The 9,298-nt window shown below is 42.6% G+C and overlaps 1 long non-coding RNA gene and 1 other non-coding gene across 2 annotated transcripts; one reads left to right on the forward strand and one right to left on the reverse strand.

Annotated features, from left to right (window-relative positions):
• Window positions 1–5,103: 5,103 nt before the first annotated feature.
• Window positions 5,104–5,241, reverse strand: LOC114811376. The gene has a single exon (XR_003759080.1). It is a non-coding gene; the product is annotated as a small nucleolar RNA SNORA7 (small nucleolar RNA).
• Window positions 5,242–5,751: 510 nt separating this feature from the next.
• On the forward strand, window positions 5,752–9,018 carry LOC114811031. The gene is made up of 3 exons (XR_003758708.2): window positions 5,752–5,891; window positions 7,653–7,711; window positions 8,939–9,018. It is a non-coding gene; the product is annotated as an uncharacterized LOC114811031 (long non-coding RNA).
• The last annotated feature ends 280 nt before the right edge of the window (window positions 9,019–9,298 follow it).

Raw genomic sequence — 9,298 nt, forward strand, 5'->3', positions numbered from 1 at the left:
GGAATGGAATGGGGGAGCCACAGCTAGGTGAATATTATTATGTGTGGAGAGAGCCCTGCTCCTCACAGAGAGGCAAATATGTTTTGGAGGGAATGCTGCAAGAAACCTACATAGTGTATTCATTCATTCATTCATTTAATCATATTTATTGAGTGCTTACTGTGTGCAGAGCATGGTAGTAAATGCCTGGAAGAGTACAATACAACAGTAAGCAGACACATTCCCTGCCCACAATGAGCTTACAGTCTAGAGAGATAATACTTGTTGGGTGCTTATTATGTGCCAAGCACTGCCTAAGCACTGGAGTAGATTTGAGTTAATCAGACTGAACTCAGTTCCTGTCGCAACATGGGGCTCACACTTTTCTTCCTCATTTTCCTGATGAGGTAACTGAGGCCCACAGAAGTGAAGTGATTTGCCCAAGATCACACAGCAGACGTGTGGTGGAGCAGAATTAGAACCCAAATCCTTCTGACTTCTAGGCCTATGCTCTATCCACTAAGCCATGCTATTTCTCTGTATATTATTTGTACATATATTATTTCTCTGGATAATTTGAATGAGCAAATGCATGGTCTCTACAGTTATTTTTTCAGTTCCGACTTTCCACAGGAATCATAATTTGGCCATAGTAGAATTTTATAAGGAACATATGGCCGGGGGGGAAGGGGAAGAAAGAGGGAGAGAGAGAGAGAATATGCGTGTATGTTTTGCAGGTAGGTGTAGCCAAGGGACTGGATTGCAAGCCCCAACAGTCATGCCTGGATTAGGGCAGACAGGATAACTGTGCTGATAAGGAGCCCCTCTTTTACCCCCCTCCTGCCCCTCCACAGTTTCCTGCTTCCTCCCTCATCACCCCCATCTTGATGGAATAATCCGGCTCGATGAACCGAGCCAGGCTGGGTAAGGGGTGATCACCTGATCACTGGGCTCAGATGTGGCTTCATTTAGCAGATCCCAGGCGGTGCGTTTGGGGTGAGGGAGTGCCATCCGTTAATTAAAGCTGATTAGAGCTGCCCACTGGACCCCGTTGGTGAGTAGCTGCCAGGGCCAGGCCTCCTATACTTTTGTAAGACCCACAGATACCATAGAGAAATGTTATGGGTCCTTTTGCTCCTTCTGTATTTGATATGTTGTATCACATGTTAGCCTAAAACCACACTAGGATTCTGGTAGTCCATCACTAATTCTATTCTTTGTAGTTGGTCCAGAATAACTTTGGCTACGATTTTTGCCGGCAGTGAAGAGTGGTGAGGTGCCATGGTGGAAACACGCACAAAGAGACAGTTTCACAATTACATGGAAAAGGTTTTTTAAAATGGGATGAAGTTTGGGTGCTTAAATTTACTTCCATATCAGGGCAATAAAGCAATAATAATAATAATTACGGTATTTAAATGCTATGTGCCAATCACTGTTTTCAGCACTGGAGAAGATATAAGGTAATCAGATTGGACACAGTCCCTTGCCCACTGAGGGCTCCTCGTCTCAATCCCCATTTTACAGTTGAGGTAACTGAGGCACAGACAGAGAAGTAATGTGACTTGCCCAAGGTCACATAGCAGACAAGCAGCAGAGCAGGGATTAGAATCCATGACTTTCTGACTCCCACCCCATGCTCTACCCACTACATCATGCTGTACTCTCCCAAGTGCTTAGTATAAACCTTTGCATACAGCAAGAGCTCAATAAATACGATTGAATGAATGAATTCTTCTCTAGGAGTATATTTTGTGTGGTTTGTATGTGGACTCCCCCGGTTGTGTCTATGGTAGACTCTCCATCTCGTGAAATAAGTAGTGTATGAAATACTTCTAATCGCTTTGCCACCACTGTATCCTTTTGTAGTTTGTCAGAGCTAAACAGAAAAACATTACTATAACTGCTAGACATAAACATAATAACATGTTCAACTGTAAAACTATCTTCAATATATATATACTGATGCTGTACTCAAAAACACCATCATTTTTTATTGCCTTCCTAATGGAGTGTTCCAGAGAGACATGTATCTGGATGATTAGTGATTTGTGCATTTCCTGCCCGTATCCTCGGGTGTTCAAGAGCAACCACAAGGGCTTCGGGCTTGGAATTAGAAGGATGAGATAAGAGCAGTTGGCTCCTCTTTAGAGAACCAATCAAACGTTCACCCCTGAAAAAACTTTGAAAGCAATTCCCAGGTAATGATCAGAGATACCAGAAAAGACACTCCCAGGGTGGGGAGCCGAAGGGGTGATTCTCAAAGGGACCTCCACCTTTCCGAATGTCAGAGTCTTATTCTTTGACAAGAATTAGCTTCTCACTGTTGGGAAAACAGCTTTTTACAATGGATTTTGCCACTCTTAAATGATCATTATGTCTTCTATCAAGAATACGGTTTTGTTAAAACTAGACAATGGCTGTTGAGAAGCAGTATGGCTTAGTCGATAAAGAGCATGGGCCTGGGAGTCCTTCTGACCTGGGTTCTATTCCCGGCTCCATCACCTGTCTGCTGGGTGACCTTGGACAAGCCACTTCACTTCTTTGGGGCTCAGTTACCTCTTCTGGAAAATGATGATGGTATTAGTTAAGCGCTTACTATGTTCTAAACACTGGGGGGCGGGGGATACAAGGTAATCAGGTTGTCACTCGTGGGGCTCACAGTCTTAATCCCCATTTTACAGATGAGGGAACTGAGGCACAGAGTGTCAGCCCCCTGTGAGGCAGGGACGGTGTCCAACCTGACTGATTTGTCAGCACTTAGAACAGTGCTTGGCACACAGTATGCACTCAACATGCACTCAACATGTACCATTATTATTAGTAGTAGTATTGTGCAGGCATATTTTTGGGGAATCTCGATTCATCTCTCTCCTCTCCTGATTCATTTATTCAATCGTATTTATTGAGCACTTACTATGAGCAGAGCACTGTATTAAGCGCTTGGAAGGTACAATTCGGTAACAGAGACAATACCTGCCCAACAACAGGCTCACGGTCTGAAAGGGGGAGACAGATAACAAAACAAAACAAGTAGTCTGGCATCAATACCATCAAGATAAATAGAATCATAGATAAATGCAGATCACTAATAAAATAGAGTAATAATATATACAAATATGCACAAGTGCCGTGGGGAGGGGAAGGGGGTAGAGCAGAGGGAGGGAGCGGGGGAATGGGGAGGGGAGTAGGAGCAGAGGGAAAGGGAAAGCTCAGTCTGGGAAGGTCTCCTGGAGGAGGTGAGCTCTCAGTAGGACTTTGAAGAGGGGAGAGAGAGTTAGTTTGGTGGATGTGAGGAGGGAGGGCATTCCAGCATCTCTCTCGTTCAACCCAAGTAATCAATCTGTCACCAATCCAACCAGTTCTACCTTCACATCACTGCTTAATTCTAACTCCTTTCCCCTCCATTCAAACTGCTACTATGCTGATCCAAGTGCTTATCATATCACATCTTGATTTCTGCATCAGCCTCCCTGCTGATCTTCCTCCCTCTTGTATCTCTCCTCTTCACCCTGCTGCCCAGATCATTTTTCTAAAAAAACCATTCAACCGACACCTCTGCATTCCTCTGTGTCCAACTCCTCTGTTGGTGTGGTCCAACCCAATCAAATTGTAACTACCCCAGCATTTAGTACAGTACCTCACACATAGTAAATGCTTGACAAATACAATTATCATTATTATTGGTATTATTATCACCCAGGTGGTACATATAATCAGTTTACATACAGCAGTTCAAGGTATTTATTGAGCGCTTACTGTGTGCAGAGCACTGTACTAAGCACTTAGGGGAGTGCAATAAAACAATGTAATAGGAGTTGGTAGACACATTCCTGCCCACAAGGAGCAGTTCTTGAAACAGTCTCAAGGATGTCTCTTGAATGCTGATGCTCCAAAATTGCCCAGAAGGGCAGAAGTGTATTCTAGTGACTGTAACTCCTGTTATATCTCACAGCATGGCTGCAAAGAAGAAATTGAACATGATCAGGACAAATACCCATCAATCAATCAAGCAATCAGTTGCACTTCTTTAGTGCTTACTGTGTACTAAGTACTGTGTAATAAAAATAATAATAACATTGGTATTTGTTAAGCCTTTACTATGCGCCGAGCACTGTTCTAAGCACTGGGGTAGATACAAGGTAATCAGGTTGTCCCATGGGAGGCTCACAGTCTTAATCCCCATTTTACAGATGAGGTAACTGAGGCACCGAGATGTTACTAAGCACTTGGGAGAATATAATATAGCAGTTGGAAGACACATTTCCTGCCCACGACAAGCTTAAAGTTTGGAGGAGACAGACATTAATATAAATAAATAATGGATATGTGCAGAAGTACGGTGGGGCTGAGGGAGGGGTGAATAAAGGGTGCAAATCTAAATGCAAGGGTGACACAGAAGGGAGTGAAAAAAGAAGAAAGAGGGACTTAGTCAGGGAAGGCCTCATGAAGAAGGTGTGCTTTTAGTAAGGTTTAGAAGGTGTAGAGAGTGACCATCGGTCGGATATGGAGAGGGACCACGTTTGAGGACAGAGGACGATGTGTGCTAGAAGTTAGGGGTGGGAGAGATGAGATGAGGTACTGAGAGTAGGTTGACATTAGAAGAACAAAGTGTGAGAACTCGGTTGTAGTAGGAAAGTAGCAAGATAAGGTAGGAAGGGGCAACGTTACTGACATGTGCCCGCTTTCCTCCACTGGCAGTGGAGATTAGAGCGGACAGACTCTCGGCTTTGACCCCCCCAGCCATGCTGTCATGAAGTAATCCGCGAACCCCAGCAGTGAGGCCTAGCAGAAGGAGCACGGGCCTGGGAGTCAAAGGATCTGGGTTCTAATCCTGACTCCTCCATATGTCTGCCGGGTGACCTGTGTAGCACTTAACTTCTCTGTGTCTCATTTACCTCACCTGTAAAATGGGAATTAAGATTGTGAGCCCTATGTGGGACAGGGACGGTGTCCATACTGATGATCTTGTATCTATCTGCAATCGTTCTGGAGGTGGATCAGTAGAGTTTTCTTGGTAAAAATGTGGAAGTGGTTTGCCATTGCCTTCTTCCACACAGTAAACTTGAGTCTCTGCCCTTGACTCTCCCCCACACCTCAGTTGCCCAGCATGGGTGAATTTTGACTTGTAGCAGATCACCTTCCACTCGCTAGCCACTGGCCAAGCTAGGAATGGAATGGATAGGCCTCTGCTTGACTCCCCCTCCCAGAGTCGAGACTCGTAGAGTACTGGAAACTCTCTAGGTGCGATTCTTAGAATGGGAAGCATCTCCTACAGATACCATTTTCCCTGCCACTGGCAAATGAAAAGCCTGCTTTCTCTGGCCTCATATCCTCAACAGCTTTGACCTCATTGGGCTCTCATCCCACAAGCAGCTTGATTGAAACTTTCCAGATGGTTTGGTGCTCTTTCTCAGTGGGTGGTAATCTCAGCCCCAAACTTTGGTGCTGTAAAGTAAACTTTGAGTATTTTGCCCTTTTAATTCAGAAGCAAAAGTAGAGGATGTAGCATTTCTTAGATAGGTGGATGTGGTGTCATGGACTCTTTATCAAATCAGTAATACATGCAGTAAGGGTTGAAACATGTTTTAAGGGGATTCAGCCTAAGGTGTATATCAGTGTCCAGAACCAGCCAACGTGAGTAAATTCAGTTTCACCTTGTAGCTGTCTTCCGTTAATAAAAACATTGGGGTGGCACATATGATTTGCCTGGAGCAGGTTAGCTCATTACTTCCTTCTTCTTTTGTTGTCAGTAACCAACCCTAATTTGCTCCAGCTGCTGCAAATTGGTGCACAGTAATTTCCTCATCTAGTTCAGCTCACAGTGACATCTGCAAACTTGTGTCCCACAGAAATCTGCAGACAACAGAACTACATAGAGAACTGGGGACTAAAGTGCCACTGAAAAATCTGTAAGTAAGTGGAATCTATCTTGATCCTGTGGATGGTATAGATGTAATGGGAAACCACTTTGTGATGGTTTCCAGGAGATGATAACTTAGAAGCCGCACACAGGAAAATGTCGGTGGGGGAAGAACATCGTTTTATAGAACCTGAGGTGACTTTGAAAACTGGTTCTATATTCATCTGACTTGCTGGTGTTGGGGTAAGAGACTGGAAAAAACCTCCTAAATATCATTTAATTAGGGACCTTAGACATTGTTTTTAAAAGAGAAATGAGAGTGAAAAACATACTTTCAGTAGGAAAATAATTTCTTATATAGACGAGGTCACTGAGGCACAGAGACATTGTGACTTGCCCCAAAGTTATGCAGCAGACAAGTGGTATGGATTTTTAATGGAATTAATCAATGTGACATTTGTTAAGCATTTATGTGCCAAGCAGTGAGTCAATCATATCTATTGACCACTTACTATCTGCAGAGCACTTTACTAAGCACTCGGAAGATTAGAATATAACAATAAACAGACACATTCCCTGCCCACAATGAGTACACTGTGCTAAATGTCATGGGAGATATGTTGGTAGTTGTTGGTATTTGTTAAGCGCTTACTATGTGCAAAGCACTGTTCTAAGCGCTGGGCTAGATACAGGGTAATCAGGTTGTCCCACGTGAGGCTCACAGTTAATCCCCATTTTACAGATGAGGTAACTGAGGCACAGAGAAGTTGCCCACAGTCACACAGCTTACAAGTGCCAGAGCCGGGAGTTGAACTCATGACCTCTGACTCCGAAGCCCAGGCTCTTTTCCACTGAGCCACGCTGCTTCCCCTATACAATCAATCATATCAAACAAGTCTCTGTCCCACATGGGGCTCACAGTCTTAATAATGATAATAATAACCATAATAATTGCAATATATGTTAAGCATTTACTATGTGCCTTGGCACTTGAACTAAGCAGTGGATAGACACAAGATAAGTACCTGCCCCACATGGGGCTTGTAGTCTAAGTAGGAAGGAGAACAGGTATTTAATCCCGATTCTACAGATGACAAGACTGAAGTATAGAGAAGGTAAGTGACTTACTCCAGTTCACACAGCAGGTAAGTGGAAGAGTCCAGATCTCTTGATTATAGTCTTTTGCTCTTTTTCTTTTTTAAAAAAAATCTTTTATGCTATTTATATGCTAGAAACTATGTGCCAAGCACTGTTCTAAATGCTGGGTTAGATTCAAGTTTATCAGGTTGGACACAATCCATGTCCCACACAGGGCTCACAGTCCTAATCCCCATTTTACAGATGGGGTACCTGAGGCACAGAGAAGTGGAGTACCTTGCCTAAGGTCACACAGCAGAGAAGTGGCAGAGCCAGGATTGGAACCCAGTTCCTTCTGACTCTCTGGCCCATACTCTTTCCTTTAGGCCATGCTCTTTATAACTCATGATCTGATATTTGTTTTTATTTTTTTTTTGAGGATTAAGATCTCTTGTAGAGGGATTAGGTCAAAGGAGACATTCCTTTTACTTCTGATTTCTGATATAGGAACCGACAGAGGAGTTTAGAGGTGAACCTTAGAAATATCTTATTCTCTTTGTGGTCTTTGTGAAGGCTGAGCAAGAGAGAAAAAATATTTCAAAGGTAGTGAATGTTTATTAAGCTTTAATTTTTCTCTCTTGACACCTAACTGAATTTGTTCAAGACATTTGCTTCTTTTAATTAGTCATATTTCTTTTATGATTGCAAAATGTTTGATTTATCTCTCCTGTAGCTTCAGAGCTCCAAGGTGTTGCCTGTTTGGTTTAAGCTGAATTCAAAGGCAGTTTTCTGGTAGGAGCACATTTTTATTGTTTGGAGGATTTTAAGTAGCTTTTGCTTTTGTAAATATTAAAGGAGTGATTATAAAGGAATGCGATTGAGTCTGCCTCTTAATTCAATTACGCTTAGTATGTTCAAATCATTACTTTCCAGCGGGTAGTTTATTGGAATCTCCTTCATAAGATGACACTCAGGAAAACATTTTGTATTGAAAACCAAGGAAATGTTGAATTCGTGGTGCTTTATGATCCGTGTTGTCATTGGCGTTCTCTTTTATCATAACCAATTCATTTATATTGGGCACCTACTGAATGCATGTCATTGAATTAGGCCCTCTTCTTGTGTTTGGAGTTTTGATTAAAAAACTGATGATCTCAGCAACCCAAAAAGTCAATCTGTAGGAGTTCTTAATAAAATATAAAGGTCTACCTTTAGGACTTGGCAAAGTAGAAAGTTCTAACATTTTCCTCAGGATTATAATGTGAAATGATTTATTTGTTTTGTGAGTTTATGTGAAATGCATCAACCCACCAGCCATAGCTAGCATTTATGTATTTATTTATACTTCTCCTCAGCTCTTGTGTGCATATGTTTATTTGATGATTTTGATTATTTTGTTTGTAAATATTATTATGTCTGTCTCCTCCATTAATTTGTTAACTCTCAGTTGTACTTTTTCTAGCATTTAGTACAATACATTTCACCCAGTGGGTGCTCTGTAAATACCATTACTCTATAGTAAGATATGCGTAACCTCTGAGTTGTACCCTTTTCTCCAGAAAAGGCTGCAATCAAGGAACATTCAGAAAAGGAAGTCATTGAAATTTTAAATGAGGTCCTTGGACTTCTCAAAATATATCTTTTCTCATTCAAATTCCTCTAGGTCTAAAAGGAAAACGGGCTCTTTTCTTTTTTTTTAATGGTATTTGTTAAGTGCTTACTGTGTGTCAAGCACAGTTCTAAGCGCTGGGGCAGATACAGGTTAATCAGGCCGAATACAGACCTTGTCCCACAAGGAGCTCTCAGACCAAGTTGGAGGGAGAACAGATATCGAATCCCCATTCTATGGTTGAGGAAACTGAGGCACAGACAAGTTAAGTGACTTGCCTGAGGTCACACAACAGATGAATGATGAAGCTAGGATTAGAACCCAGGTCCTCTGTCTCCCTGGACCGTGTTTTATCCTTTGGACTATGGTGCGGGCTTTTCGCTAACTTCTTCCCCTGTCCTCCATCACAGGAGAATTGAAGGGGTGACAGAAACTGATCCCACTTGATCTGGAGTCCCCATAGTCCAGGAACTACAGGAAGACGATAAGGTACAGGGCTTCTTAATGATTGGACCTATCCTCCTCCAGAAACCCGGCTTCGCCACTCGTCTGCTGTGTGAGCTTGGACAAGTCACTTCACTTCTCTGGGCCTCAATTACCTTATTTGTAAAATGGGGATTGAGTCTGTGAGCCCCACATAGGACAGGGACTATGTCCAACCCGATTTGCTTGTATCCACCCCAGAGCATAGTTCAGTGCTGGGCACATAGTAAGCGCTTAACAAATACCACAATATTATTTTTATGAGGATTTCTGCCCTCTTGACTGTA

This window comes from Ornithorhynchus anatinus, chromosome 4 (assembly GCF_004115215.2).
Source record: "Ornithorhynchus anatinus isolate Pmale09 chromosome 4, mOrnAna1.pri.v4, whole genome shotgun sequence".
NCBI lineage: Eukaryota > Metazoa > Chordata > Mammalia > Monotremata > Ornithorhynchidae > Ornithorhynchus > Ornithorhynchus anatinus.